A 15,076-nucleotide genomic window follows, 5' to 3' on the forward strand; every position below is an offset into this window, starting at 1 on the left:
GGAAGATGGCAGAACAGTAAGCAGCAGGATATTGGGCTCTCTGAGATTCAGAATCCAGATATCAAAACATAAAAACTTGTGGAAGAAAAGAAGGAGGAAGGTGGATCCCCTGGGACACAGAAAGGATCTGAAAAGAGAATTGGAGGTCACAGGAAAAGTGAGAAGACAGAATTTAGTGGAAAAAGAGGAGGTGGCAAACTGCAATTTCTCCTTGACTCCCAGCTCGAGGCATGAGAGATGAGACTTGAATCTACAGATACAATGAAGGTAGACGACCCCAGAAGCCTCTGTGGCAGATGACTCCAGAAAACTCCACTGAGAAATGCACCAGTGGAACAGACCAGTGGATGCTGCAAACTACAATGGCTGGTGAGTGACTCCAGCCCAAGCATTTCCTGGAGAGGGAGCTTGGCCAGGTGCCATTTTAGGGAGGGGCCAGTTGAACCCAGGACTCAGTGCAATCTTGGGTTGGCTTCCTCTCAGGGCTCCCAGCAACTGGATGAGCCACAACCACATGAGACATCCAGGGAGCCAAGGTAAGGCCAGGAAGAGACACCCAGAGTAATGCAGGCTGAAAAACTCACTCTTCAACCCCCAAGCAGAGGCCAGGATCAGCCTGAACAATTGTGGAATTGAAAGCAACAGAATTGGCACCCCCACCATATTCCTACTGCAGGCTTGCTGGGATCATCCAGGATGGAGCCTGGCTTGTCTACTGCCTCCTTTGTCTACCAGAGACAGTGAAGATACACCCTGAATTGGACACTACCACAAAACTGTAGAGCCCAGAAGATAATCACAGGCTTGAAATCATAAAGAAATGTCTTATTTCTCTCTCTCTTTCTTTCTCTCTCTCTCTCTCTTTCTCTCTCTCTCTCTCTCTGTGCGCGCGCGTGTGTGTGTGTGTGTGTGTGTGTGTGTGTGTGTCTATCTCTCTCTCTCTTTCACACACTTTTTGGATTTTTAAATTTTTTCTTTCTTTTTACTGATTGTTTTTGTTTCTTCATGAGTGTGAACATTGTTTTTAGGGTTTGTTTATTTATTTGTTTTGTCTATATTTAGTTCTTGTCTTGGCCTTTCCCTTTTTTCTTTCCCTCTTGTCTTCTTCACCTGTTTCCCAAAGCTTGAGTAATCTTTCTTTGTCCTTCCGCCTTGCTTCTAATCTCTTTCTCTTCTATTATTCCCCTATTTTTTTCCTCTTAAGCCTTTTAAATTTTCTCCCCTGAGGGTAAAATTGCTCTGTTGAGGGAATATTTACTGTGTACAATTTTCTGATTTGTCTTATATTTTGTTATATAACTATAAATCTTGTACCTACAGTTTAAAGTGACAAATTAACAGTTATCACAGTTTGTCATTTTCTAGTCTGCACTTGATCCTATTATTACTGATTGTACTACTTTAGCCAAGGTGATAGTTGCTGTGATCCATTGTTTTTCCTTGTATACCAATAACTGAGATTTTCTGGGGGATCGTAAACCATACCATTGTTCAGCACCAAAGAACTGGTTGCTAGGCCAAATAGGTAGCATCTTCTCATCCCTAATAAATTGAAAAAGCACAATCCTGGGACAGACTGAAAAGCTAAAATCCTGCTATACCTAGAAGACATCTCTGAAAACTAGTCATTTCCTAAGGAGTTCTCAAGACTAATAATAAAGTTACCTATAATGAACAATTTATAAGCATCAACACCGAAAACAAATTCTAAAAAATATAAAATGAGAACAGATGGAAGGAAGATGTAGCCCCAGACCTCTAGCTCTCCCAAGGCAAATCCAGGGGATATTAAGGTGGAAGAAATCAAAAGCCACCCACCTGGACTTTCTGAAATGGTAGCAGCAGAAATAATAAAGCAAATAAATGAGGCTCTAGAAAAAATCAAATCAAGAATAATTTCACACATAACTAAAGAGATAAATGACCTTAATGAAGGACATGATTAGTGAATGTAGAAGAGATACAGATAAAAAAATAAAGAGGAGCTTAAGAAAATAATGGAAACCATGAATACCAACAGAAGAAAGAACTGGATTACATGAAACAAATTCAAACAGATATCCAGGAGATTAAAAATTCTATTGAAATTATAGGCAGCAGAATCAATCAATGTGAGGACAGAATATCAGATCTAAAAGACAGGTTTGTGGTTAGTCAACATAAAATGAAAGACTTCTTAAAAATAGCAAGAGATCATGAAAAATCAATCCAACAGCTGCTAGATGATCCAAAGAAGAGTAACATAAGATTGATAGGAATCAATGAAAAATCAGAAGATAGCATAAAGGACATAAAAAAAACCTCTTCACAGAAGTAATGGCAAAAAACTTCCCAAGCATGGAAAAAAAGAATTAGATATATAGATAACAGACAATTAGACATACAGAAAATTAGACATACAAGCATATAGAATTCCAATTAGCCATGATCAGAAAAAAACTACACAAAGGAACCCAATAATAATTAAGATTCTAGAAATTCAACACAAGAACAGAATATTAAAAGCTATTAGAGCCCTTGTTGCTTTTGCTACCTTGTGGCTGCCATGTTGTTTCTCTTTTGCGATGCCTGTTTGCCATCCCTGCCTTGGAGCCAGCCAGCTATGGACTGAAACCTCTACAAACTAGTATCTTTGACAATCTTCCACAGAAATCTGTTGATCATTTATCTGGGGCTGCAGATGAAAAAGGAAAACATACAGGAAATAGACAAGTAGAAGAAACACCTGAGAAATGTCTTCACTTGAAGCCTGCCATTGAAATGAAAGATTCTGTCCCTAATAAAGCAGTAGCAGTGGAGGATTTACAGACATGCAAATCAGAATTTGGGAAGACAACCTTAATAAGTAAGACGAAGATGAATATCGGAACTTTGTTTCTGTTAAGGAATTGTACTCACCATGTTGTGTGAATCCCGGCAATCAAAAAAACAGCATAAAGAAAGTAATAAAGAAGCCTAGAGAATTCAACCCAGAAAAAGAAATGCTATTAGAGAAAAGAAACAACCTATAAAGGAAAGCCCATCAAAATCACAGCAGATTTCTCAACCCAAATCCTTAAATCAAGGAGAGCTTGGAGTGAAGTATTTCAAGCCCTAAAAGAAAATAACCTTTTATCACAATTCCCAACCTGAAACTATACTACAAAGCTACTATGATAAAAAGCAGCATGGTACTGGCAAAGAAACAGACCTAAGGACCAGTTGAACAGATTAGAAAATACAGAAACAACGCCAGACACACTCAGCCATCTTACCTTCGATGAAGGAGCCAAACACCCTCACTGGAGGAAAGATAGCCTCTTGAATAAATGGTGCTGGAAAAATTGGGCTTCAACTTGCCAAAGATTAAAACTAGACCTATATCTCTCACCATGCACTAAACTAAAATCAAAATGGATTAAAGATCTAAATATTAAAATAGAAACTCTGAACCAGTTGGAACAGAGGTTAGGTAGAACCCTTGAAGACATCGGTGTAGGAAAAGATTTTATGAGCAAAACCTCAGTTGCCCGTGAACTAGCACAAACAATCAACAAATGGGATCTCTTCTTATTAAAAGGCTTCTGCACAGCAAGAGAAACCACCAGCAGTGTGAAGAGACAACGCACAATGTGGGAAAAAATCTTCACCTGCTCTTCCTCAGACAAAGGTCTACTATCTCGAATCTATAAAGAACTTAAAAAGATCAGACCTCCCAAATGTAAAGACCCAATCCGAAAATGGGCATCTGAAATGAACAGACATTTCTCACACAAAGAAGTAGAAATAGCAAATAAATACATGAAAAAATGTTCAACATCACTGGTCATTCGAGAGATGCAAATGAAAACAATGCTGAGATTCCACTTCACTCCAGAAAGAATGGCTGCTATCATGAAATCAACCAATAACAAATGCTGGCAGAGCTGTGGGGAAAGAGGAACCCTGCTCCACTGCTGGTGGGAGTATAGACTGGTGCAAGCACTGTGGAAATCAGTCTGGAGATACCTCAAAGAACTAGGACTGGAAGTCCCATTTGACCTCACTATTCCACTGCTGGGGATCTTCCCCAAAGAATTAAAAGAATCATACCATAGTGATATGTGTGCATCCATGTTCATAGCAGCACAGTTTGTGATAGGTAAAACTTGGAAACAGCCCAAATGCCCACCAACTGGAGATAAAAAAAAAATGTAGTTTTTTTAATAAAATGGAGTACTACTCAGCCATAAAAAATGAGAAATTAGAGACATTTATGGCTAAGTGGATGCACATTGAGGCGATACTCTTAAGTGAAATAAACAGGACACACGTATAAATACCAAACAGTTTCTCTGGTGTGAGAAAATGAAAGTGTAAATAAGGACTAAAATGTATAATAGGTAATGTGAAATAGGAAGAAAAGGGGCAAAGGGGAAGAAGTGGGAGGGCTAGGGGAAAGGATAGAAGGGAATGGGATTAATATGAGAAAATGGAAAAATAGGAACAAAATCTTTGTAAATAGGGAGGAATGGAGGGGTTGAAGGGAGGGCTGGGCAAGGGTGAAAAATAAGAACCAAGAGAGACTATGTAAAGGTGCAAATTTCCAATGATGAATGTCATTATATTGTATACCTAAAATGTACCAATGATTAGAATGAATAATCGATAATGCAAAATAGGAAGAAAAGGTCCAAAGTGGTAGGGGTAGTGGGACGGGCAGGGGAAAGGAAAGAAGGGAAAAGAAAAATGCTGAGAAATGGAAAAAATGGAAATAAAGTCTTTGTAAATAGGGAAGGGTGGAGGGGGTGAAGGGAGGGCTAAGAATGAGGAAAAAATAAGAACCAAGATGCATTATATAAAGGCACAATTCCCAATGAGAAATGTAATTGTGTTGTATACCTACAATATACCAAATAAAGAATTTAACAAAGTGCAAAAAAAAAAAAAAGAAAAGAAAATAACCTTCAACCCAGATTGACACATCCTGCAAAATTATCTTTCAAAATCAATGGATAAATAAGATACTTCCACAATTTAAAAAAAAAACACCTGAAGAAATTCGTGACCACCAAACCAGCTCTCCAAAAAGTTCTGAAGGGGGTCTCTGGTGTGCACCGCTGTAACCCCAGCACCCAGAGGTCATCTTCCCTTTTATATAGACAAGCAAATAGCAATTGAACAGAAGAACGGAACTGAAGAAAATTTCCAGCAACAAGTGCTTTGGAAGATTGCAGAAAGTTTTTGAACATGAGAGTGTGGAGCTGAAATGTAAAATGAAATTTGCTGCCTACTTACCACCAAAGGCAGAAACTAGAAAGTGCCCTGCCCTGTATTGGCTTTCTGGTTTAACTTGCACTGAGCAAAATTTTATATCAAAATCTGGTTACCATCAGGCTGCCTCAGAACACAGCCTGGTCATCATCTATCCAGATACCAGCCCTCATGAATGCCATATTAAAGGAGAAGATGATAGCTGGGACTTCAGCAATGGAGCTGGATTTATGTGAATGCCACTGAAGATCCTTAGAAAACTAACTACAGAATGTATTCTTATGTAACAGAGGAGTCTGTGTCAGCATTTGCTCCAATTTGCAACCCAGTGCTCTGTCCTTGGGGCAAAAAAGTCTTTACTGGATATTTGGGAACAGATGAAAGTAAATGGAAGACTTATGATGCAACCCATCTTGTGAAGTCTTATCCAGGTTCTCAGCTGGACATATTGATTGATCAAGGAAAAGATGACCAGTTCCTTTCAGATGGACAGCTACTCCCAGATAACTTCACTGTCTGTACAGAAAAGAAAATCCCTGTTGTTTTTAGATTACAAGAGGGTTATGATCATAGTTACTACTTCATTGCCACCTTTATTGCTGATAACATCAGACATCATGCAAAATACCTGAAAGCATGAAAAACTTTCAGATGAATCTCTTCAAGATTATAAAAGTTATAATAAAAACTTGCTGAGAAGAAAAGATTGCTAAATATGGATTGCATAATGCTTTAAAAAGCTTCCTTCTGTGGTTGAATCACCTTCCAAACAAATACATAAAACCTGCTTCTGATTTTAAAAGTTATTTTTACCCGTGTTCACATAGGAAAATTTCAATACTTCACAACTTTTTTTGCTGTCATTTGGAAGTCTTCGTTATATTAACCTCAGATCACAGAAGATGAGTATAATCCTGTTGAAATCATAAAATATTAACTCCAGAACAGAGGATTTACAGGTTTAGCCCAGACTCCCTCCTTTTCCCAGACTTTCATCATCTGAAGTCATGGACTGTTGACTTGATTTCTAGGAAGCATTTAATTCCGGGTTGTCAGCTATAGACCAAGGAAGTAAGCTCAGAAAAGTGAAATGAATACCCCACCATTATATCTGTGGGACAGCTAAGATTAGAAAACAAGTTTCTAAATTCCAGCTTAATGATTTTTTCTTATTTTTTGAGCTGAATAAATCTGTGAGGACTAGGTTCTGGGAAAAGTCTTAAATACAGTAAGTCCCTAGACTTAGGAACAAGTTCCATTCCAAGAGAACATTCATATATTCATACCTTCATACATTGAATCTATTCATAAGTCCCACAAAGTGGGTCTCACACACCTTTGACACAAATACACAATGGAAAGCATTAAAAACAACCTAACAGAAAAATACTGTAAATAAACTATTTTTACTTTTACAGTTACCTTAAAATGATAAGGTAGACAAGTGAGCTAAACTAAGAATGTTCCTAATGCAAGGTCACTTCATCTGTGAAAATTTGCAACTCAGATGTTCTTAAGTCAGGGACTTACTGAAATAAGATTCAGTCTGAAATAGCTCAAGGAAACATACATTTATGTTACTGTAAATAAGTATTTTTCCCTCAATCATATGCAGAAATCTGGTGAACTCATCAAGAAAAGTAATTGGTTGTGTTGTTTTTTTTTTTTGGTAAATACAAAATTCTGTACCAGAACTTATGGTAAAAACTTAACAGAAAATCTTTTTGAAACATTGGTTTGCTTTGGTAGCATAATTTTTTCTGTGAAAGAGTACAAAGGTTACTCATTTTAAACATTTTGTAAGAAATCATACTAAATGGTCAAAGAAGACAACATTAAATTGTTAAAGTTATAAAACTAGTACTGTTTTCATGTAAATATAGTTAGTACAAAAATTAGTATACTTTAAATATCAGTAATCAAGATTGAGTCCTAGAGTGAGCTACACACAAAATAATTTTAGTCTTGTGTCTTCTAAAAGAGATCACAATTCATAATTATCTTGCCTGTTTGTGAATAAAATTTTTAAAAAACAAACAAAAAAAATTCTGAAGGGTATTCTACAAAAAGACAATGAAGACAACAATTCAATGTACCCCAATAGAATCAATCCACTTGGCAAGGCAAGTCATTAAACAGAGGGGAAAGAAAGGAACCAACAATGGGAAAATAATATGACAAAGATAAGTCAATAGATTGTTATATAATAGTTATAACATCAATGTAAATGGTCTCAATTTACCAAACAAAAGAAAGAGCTTGGCAGAATGAATCAAGAAATAAGATCCAACAATATGCTGCATACAGGAAACACATTTAACTCAAAATGAAATTCATGGATTGAAAGTCAAAGAATGGAAAACAATACTCCATGCATCAAGAACCTAGAAAAAGGCAAAGGGTAGCTATTCTATTTGCAGACAAAGTAGATTTCAAGCCAAGACTAATCAGAAGAAACAAAGAAGTTCACTACATACTTGTTAAGGGATCAGTCCAAGAGGAAGAGATAACAATCACAAATATATATGCACCAAATACCAGTGCACCCAACTATATAAAACAAACATTAATGGACTTGAAAAATCAAATAATCACTAATACAATTGTAATGAGAGACCTCAATACTCCACTGTCACAAATAGACAGATCAACTAGACAAAAAACCAACAAATGGGCCGGGGATTTAGCTCAGTGTTTCCAGCACCTGGCTTGCAAGCCCAAGGTCCCAAGTTTGATCCCCAGTACCAAAAAATAAAAAACAAACAAACAAAAAACAAACAAAGAAATGTCAGAGCTGAACTAAACCTTTGAACAAATGGCCTTAGTAGATATCTAGTGTTCCATCCAACAACAACAAAATACACATTCTTCTCAGTTACACATGGGACATTTTCCAAAATTGACCACATACCATCCCATAGAACATGCTAAGTAAAAGCAAAGGAATTGAAATTGTCTCGTACAAATTATCAGATTGCAATGCAATGAAATTGCAAAATAAACTAAAAAACCTGCATAGATGCATAGAAATTAAATAACACCCTCCTGAATAATCAATGGATTACAGATGAAATTAAAGAAGAAATTAGAGAGTTTCTACAATTGAATGATAATGCCAGTACAACATACCAGAACTTATGGGATGCAATGAAAGCAGTCCTATGAGGGAAATTTATAGCAGTAAATCAGAAAAACAGAATAAATTCAAATAAATAACCTAGTTTTGAACCTCTTTGAGCTTATAGAAAAAGAAAAGCAGGTTAAACCCAAAGCATGTACAAGGGAGGACTTTATAAAGATCAGAGCAGAAATCAATGCAATCAAGACTAAGAAAATAATACAAAGAATCATGAAGAATTGGTTCTTTGAAAGATTAAATAAAATAGACAAACTCTTAGCCAACCTTATCAAAAAAAAGGAAAGAAAAGACTCAAATCCATTCAAGTAGGAATGGAAAGGGTGAAATGAAAAAGGATCCTGCAGAAATCCAGAAGATTATCAAAACCTACTTTGAGTATCTGTACTCTAATAAGATGGAAAGTACAGAACAAATGAACAGATTCCTTGATACATATGAACTACCAAAGCTGAGACAAGAAGATATAAAAATTCTAAATAACACAATATCAGTTAATGAACTTGAAGTAATTTTAAAACTATCAACAAAGAAAAGCCCAGATCCTGATGGATTCACTGCTGAATTCTACAAGAAATTTAGAGACGATTTAGTATAACTATTCTTCAAACTCTTTAATGAAATTAAAAGGGAAGCAACACTCCCAAACTTATTTCTGAAAGCAAGCATTACACTGATAGAGGAGAATCCAACCTAAAAAGAGAACTACAGGCCAATCTCCTTAATGAACATAGGTACAAAACCCTCAATAAGATACTGGCAAACAAAATGCAGCAAATCATCAAGAAGACTATACGCCATGACCAAGTAGGATTCATCCCAGGGATGCAGGAATGGTTCAACATATGCAAATCAATAAATGTAATATCCAACATTAACAGAACCAAGAACCACATGATCATCTCACGAGGTGAAGGAAAAGCATTTAACAAAGTCCAATGCTCATACATGATAAAAACTCTACATAAAATTGGAATAGAAGGTTTTTATCTCAATCTGATAAAAGCCATCTATGACAAGCCAACAGCCAACATCATACTAAATGGTCAAAATTGAAAGCTTTCACTCTAAAATCAGGAACAAGACAAGGATACCCACTTTCACCACTCCTATTCAATGTAGTCCTAGAAACACTAGCCAGAGCAATTAGACAAGAGAAATAAATAAAAGGAATAAAGATAGGAAATGAAGAAGTTAAACTATCATTTTCTGTGGATGATATGATAGTATATGTGGAAGACCTCAGAAACTCCACCAAAAGACTTCTAAATTTAATAAACAAATTTGGTAACATACCATGATACAAAGTCAACACTCAAAAATTAATAGCATTCCTGCACTGAGAGAGAAATTAGAAAACAACACCTTTCACAATAACATCAAGAAAAATGAAATACTTAGGAATCAATCTAACAAAGGAAGTGAAAGAACTTTACATTGAAAACTACAGTAATCTGAAGAAGGAGATTAAAGAGGATATCAGAAAATGGAAAGATAATCTTTGTTCTTGGATCGGAAGAACCAAAATAGTGAAAATGTCTATACCTCCAAAACTGTTATACAGATTTAATGAAATCCCGATGAAAACACCTGTTATGGTTTGTGTTTAGATATCCCCCCAGAGCCTCATTTAGATGAGGTGAGACTTTCTTTTTGAGAGATAATTAAATCTGGAATGTGTGATGCTGGGGTTAAGGCCATGTGATTACTAAACCACTACAAGTGAGTGATTAGTTTGGCACCATCCTAACCCTGGTAGTCTGGGTGGGATAAGAGAGGCAGAAAGATGCGGTGAAGCTCTTTTTTATTGCTTTTGCTGTCTTCCATGAACTGAAGCCCTCTTGTTGTCTTTGCTACCTTGTGCACACCATGTTGTTTCTGCTCTCCCATGCCTATTTGTCATCTCTGCCTTGGAGTCGGCCCATTATGGACTGAAACTTCTATGAACTGTAAGTCAAATAAATCCCTTCCCCTCTAACTTTTGGTGTCAGGTATTTTGTCTCAGCAATGAGAGAAAAGTAACTAACACGATACAAATAGTATATCTCACAGAACTAGAGGAAACAACACGAAAATTCATTTGTAACCAGATGAGATCTAAAATGGCAAAAGCAATTCTGGGTAACAAAGGCAAGGGAGGCAGAATCACTATCCCTGACTTGGAATTATGCTACAAAGCTATTGTGATAAAAATAGCATGGTACTCGCCAAAAAACAGACCTAATATTCCTCAGTGGGATAGAACAGAAGATGCAGAAATGGCTCCAAACACACTCAGCCACCTTATCTTTGACAAAGGGGCCAAACACCTTCACTGGAAGAAAGTCTCTTTAATAAATGGTGCTGGGAAAACTAGCTTTCTACTTGCTGAAGATTAAACTTAGACCCATACCTTTCATCATGCACTAAACTAAAATCAAAATGGATCAAACATCTAAAAATTAAAACAGAAGCACTTAATCTGCTGGAAGATAAACTAGGTAAAACTCTTGAAGACATAGGTGTAAGCAAAGACTTTATGAACAAAACCCCAATCGCACAGGAAATATTACAAAGAATGAACAACTAGGATCTCATAATATTGAAAAGCTTTTGCAGAGCAAAAGAAACCACTAACAGAATGAAGAGACAACCCACAGAATAGGAAAAAATTTTACTAGCTACACCTCAGACAAAGGACTAATATCTAGACTATACAAAGAACTCAAAAAAGTCAGACCTCCCCCCAAATTTAAAGACCCAATCCAAAAAAGGGCATCTGAAATGAAGATACTTCTCAGATGAAGGAATACAAATAACAAGTAAATATATGAAAAAAATGTTCAACATCACTACCCATTTGAGAAATGCAGTTTAAAACACTGAGAATCCATCTCACTCCAGAAAGAATAGCTATCATCAAGAAATCTACCAATAACAAATACTGGTGAGGGTGTAGGGAAAAAGGAATGCTTCTCCATTGCTGGTGGGAGAGTAAACTCGCACAACCACTATGGGGTCAGTATGGAGATTCCTCAAAGAACTGAAATTAGAGGCTCTATTTGACCCAGCTATTCCCCTTCATGTTTTCCCCAAAGAGTAAAAGCATCATACCACAGAAGTATATGTATACCCATGCTTATACCAGCACAATTTGTAATAGCTAAATATTGGAAGCAGCCCAGATGCCCATCATGGGATGAATGGATAAAGAAGATGTGGTTGTTTTGTTTTTGTTTTTTGAAGTCTGGAAGTATTCTCTCTGCTTCTTTTTTTTTTTTTGGAAGTTTGTGGCGAGTGAGATTGGTCTTCAGTTGTTTGGCTTAATTCACTAGTGATGCTGCCAGGTCCTTGGCCTTTCTTTCACGGGAGACGTTTTGTTGCTGATTCAAGCTCCTTAGTCTTCTACTAGTAGTCTGTTCAGATTTTCTATTTCTCCATGCTTCAGTCATTGTAGGCTCTTTGTGTCTAGGACTGTATCATTTTCCTCTAGATCAGAAGTCCCCAACCTTTTTGGCACCAGAGACCAGTTGTAGCAGACAATTTTTCCATGGGAGGAGTGGCAGAGGGGGGAAGTGGTGAGACTGGGGGTGTGGTTGCAGGATATTTAAGTGTATTACATTTATTGTTCACTCTAGCTCTGTTATTATTATATTATATTATATAATTAAACAATTATTCAACTCACCATAGCAGAATTAGCGAGAACCCTGAGCTTGTTTTCTTGTAACTGGACAGTCCCATCTGGGGGCAGTGGGAGACAATGACACCTGAAGTGTATTGCTTATGTCCACTCTATGCCATGATCTCATTTTGGTTCTTACCACAGAAACCCCTGCTTCACAGAGATAGGATGTTTGAAATGGAACCAGGCTTTTCACTGCTTTTGTGGCAATTTTAGGACATTCCTCCTTGACTTTAATCCAGAACATATGGAGAGTTGAAGTTGTTTAAAACACTTCGAGGCCACCATCATTTGCTATCTCAAGTAGTTGATCCTTTTCTAGTATGGTCCGAGTTGATTCACCTGGCTTATTCACAAATGAGTCTTGGATCCATTCCTTCCCAGTTTGGGGGTTGTCCTAGTTACTTTTCTCATTGCTGAGACAAAATACCCAACACCCAAAGTTAAAGGAGGAGAGGTTTATTTGGGCTTAGAATTTGTAGAGGTTTCAGCCCATAATTAGCTGGCTCCAAGGCAGGGTGGCATGACAGAGGGACATCACTGAGGATAAATAGTCTGTAGTAAGCAGGCAGGCAAGAGCACATTAGCACTTTTTCTGTTCCTTATTAGTTTATGCAGGTTACCTGTTGTAGGGCAAATGTACCACTCATACCCTTAGTCCTAGCCAGAGCTATGCCAAACCAGTCAGTGGACTGTTTTAGGAATCACACACCCTTGACCCCAGCACCACACACTCTAGGTCCAGCCCTCTCTGAACTTCCCCCACCATGCCTGCATGAGGCTTTCGGGGGACATGTAGACACAAGCCATAACAGGGGTCTTTTGGATTGGGAGGGACTACTCAAACTCTTTTGAAAGTTAAGGCAGATGATAATGCAGCAGCTGGGAGAAAGAAGGCTCTAGCTCCATCTTCTTTAAAGGCTGCTAATGTTTGAAACCTGTCAAAAATCCCAGTGTTCACTTGTTGCCCACATAGCCACTTTATTTGCCAGCTTGAACATAGTCATTCTCCCCAGAAGTGACAGATTGAGTGCACTGAGTAGGCTGAATATGTTGCACAAGTAAGCAAGTTTTGTGACCCATCCTGTGTCACTGAAATTTACTGCTAGTGGTAACTTTTTCTAAAAGCAATCTCAAGTGATTCTTGTAATTCAAAAACTCTAGACCGTGATCTACCTTTAGGAAACCATCTCACTTCTGTGTATATAAGATGTGTGTGCTCTGCATCCATCTCCTCACAGAGCTGTACAAGCAGATGAGTTAAGGGCTTGTACTTTAATTACATCCTTCAAACATTAAGTTCAAGTGATGTTTCAGCTTTCAGCATTTTTCTATGACATAATGCATAGACTCACATTCAGGAGTGACCACTTGACTTGAATGTTGAAACTAGAAAGCTGTCTAGTCATGGCAGCTATTGTATGACACAAAATGATCAATTTAATGTTCCTGATACGTAATCATTCAAAGACTTAAATATAGTCCTGCAATTGTGTTGACTGCCAACGAAAGTGCACATGACATATCCTCCTGAAAATATATTGTACAGAAACAACCATTGCTGCCTTGTCAACACTGATAGACTCATCAACCTTGATTGTGTACTATGGTGACTCATTAATCCTCTGCTGTGCCTCAATATCCTCTGCTGTTTCTTCGTTCATCTAGTTATGGGTGCTATTCAATGTGCTACCTTTTGAACTACAGCCTCTCCTGAAAGTTTATAACTGATGTCCATGGCAGCAGCAGGTTCAACACTTCACCAGTAGTAAAGGGCTTCTTAGTTTTTAGCAGTGTGGTTAGTAGTGGCTCAGTGCAGACACATTTGATTAAGTTGTGACCTTCAATAATTGCTTGTTCATGTTCATGGTTTGTTTTTTTTTCTTTGGAAAACTCCAAAGCCTTGTCTTTTAATGCAGGGTGCTTGATCTCCTTGTAGCAAAGCCATTTGAAAGGTTTCATGGGTTTGTTGGATATTAGTTGCTCACACTATAAAAAGTAGGCCTGGAAAATTTCAATCAACTGTTTTAATGAAGCCATAATTTAAGTAGGATCCTTGGTATTTTCTTTTAAATGAAACTTCTTTTGTTGACAGTCTTTGAGTCCTGCTGTCTCACCAAGGGGTCTTTCCTGCTTTTTAACCAGTTAAGTTTACCCTGAGCTCGACTTGGGCAGCATGTTTGTTTACATATTATTCTGAGCATTGCTTAGGCAAGTGTCATTCAACCAGTCAATTCTTGTATTGAATAAATTTCATAAAATTGTCATTTTTCTATTGTTATATTCTTATAAAAATTAATGAAAATATGTGCAATTTTTGGTCATCCTGTATTTAAATAATTGGACTGGTAAGTGGGTAAAAACTCTCCAGTGACATTTGTATTTTACTCACTTTAGCTACGGTTAGCTGATGGGCTTACCAAAACTGTGCCTGAGATGCATGTAATGCCAGAACAAAGTATAGATGGAAGTGGTAAATAAAATAACAGGCAGATCATGTGTGGACTAAAGTGTTGGATTCTGACTTAAAGCCTCCTACCAGATACAGCTGTATAATTACAGTGCATCAACTCACTCACCACTATAAAGCCTGCCACCAGAAGGAGCTTGCCACTTTTGCCTCTCTTTGACAGGGTTTAAGCTATGAGCCTGCAAGGAATTGATTTATTATGATCTGTGTAGTGAGACCTCTCTGCTAATGTTAATCTGTATTTACAGCTGCTCCCCGGTGCTATCATCATTGCCTCAGTCCCACCTCAGATCATCAGGCATTAGATTCTCATAGTGCACAATCTAGATCTCTTACATGCAGTTCACAGTAGGATTTGTGCTCCTATAAGAATTTAATGCCACCACTGATCTGAAAGGAGACAGAACTCAGGTGGTAATGTGAGTAATGGGGAGTGGCTGTAAACACAGACGAAGCTTTGCTCACTTGCCTACTGCTCACCTCCCACTTTGTGGCCCAGTTCCTAACAGGTTTGTAGCCTGGTGGTTGGGGGTCCCTGTTCTAGGTTATCAATTTTATTTTTTGCATATAATCA

The 15,076-nt window shown here is 37.5% G+C and overlaps 1 pseudogene; it reads left to right on the plus strand.

Annotated features, from left to right (window-relative positions):
* The first annotated feature begins 261 nt into the window (after nt 1-261).
* On the plus strand, nt 262-5,900 carry LOC110347308 (S-formylglutathione hydrolase pseudogene; annotated as a pseudogene).
* Nucleotides 5,901-15,076: the final 9,176 nt, after the last annotated feature.

Source organism: Heterocephalus glaber, unplaced genomic scaffold (genome assembly GCF_053883595.1).
Source record: "Heterocephalus glaber isolate CG9 unplaced genomic scaffold, H.glaber_assembly_v1.0 deba00000122, whole genome shotgun sequence".
Taxonomy (NCBI): Eukaryota; Metazoa; Chordata; class Mammalia; order Rodentia; family Bathyergidae; genus Heterocephalus; species Heterocephalus glaber.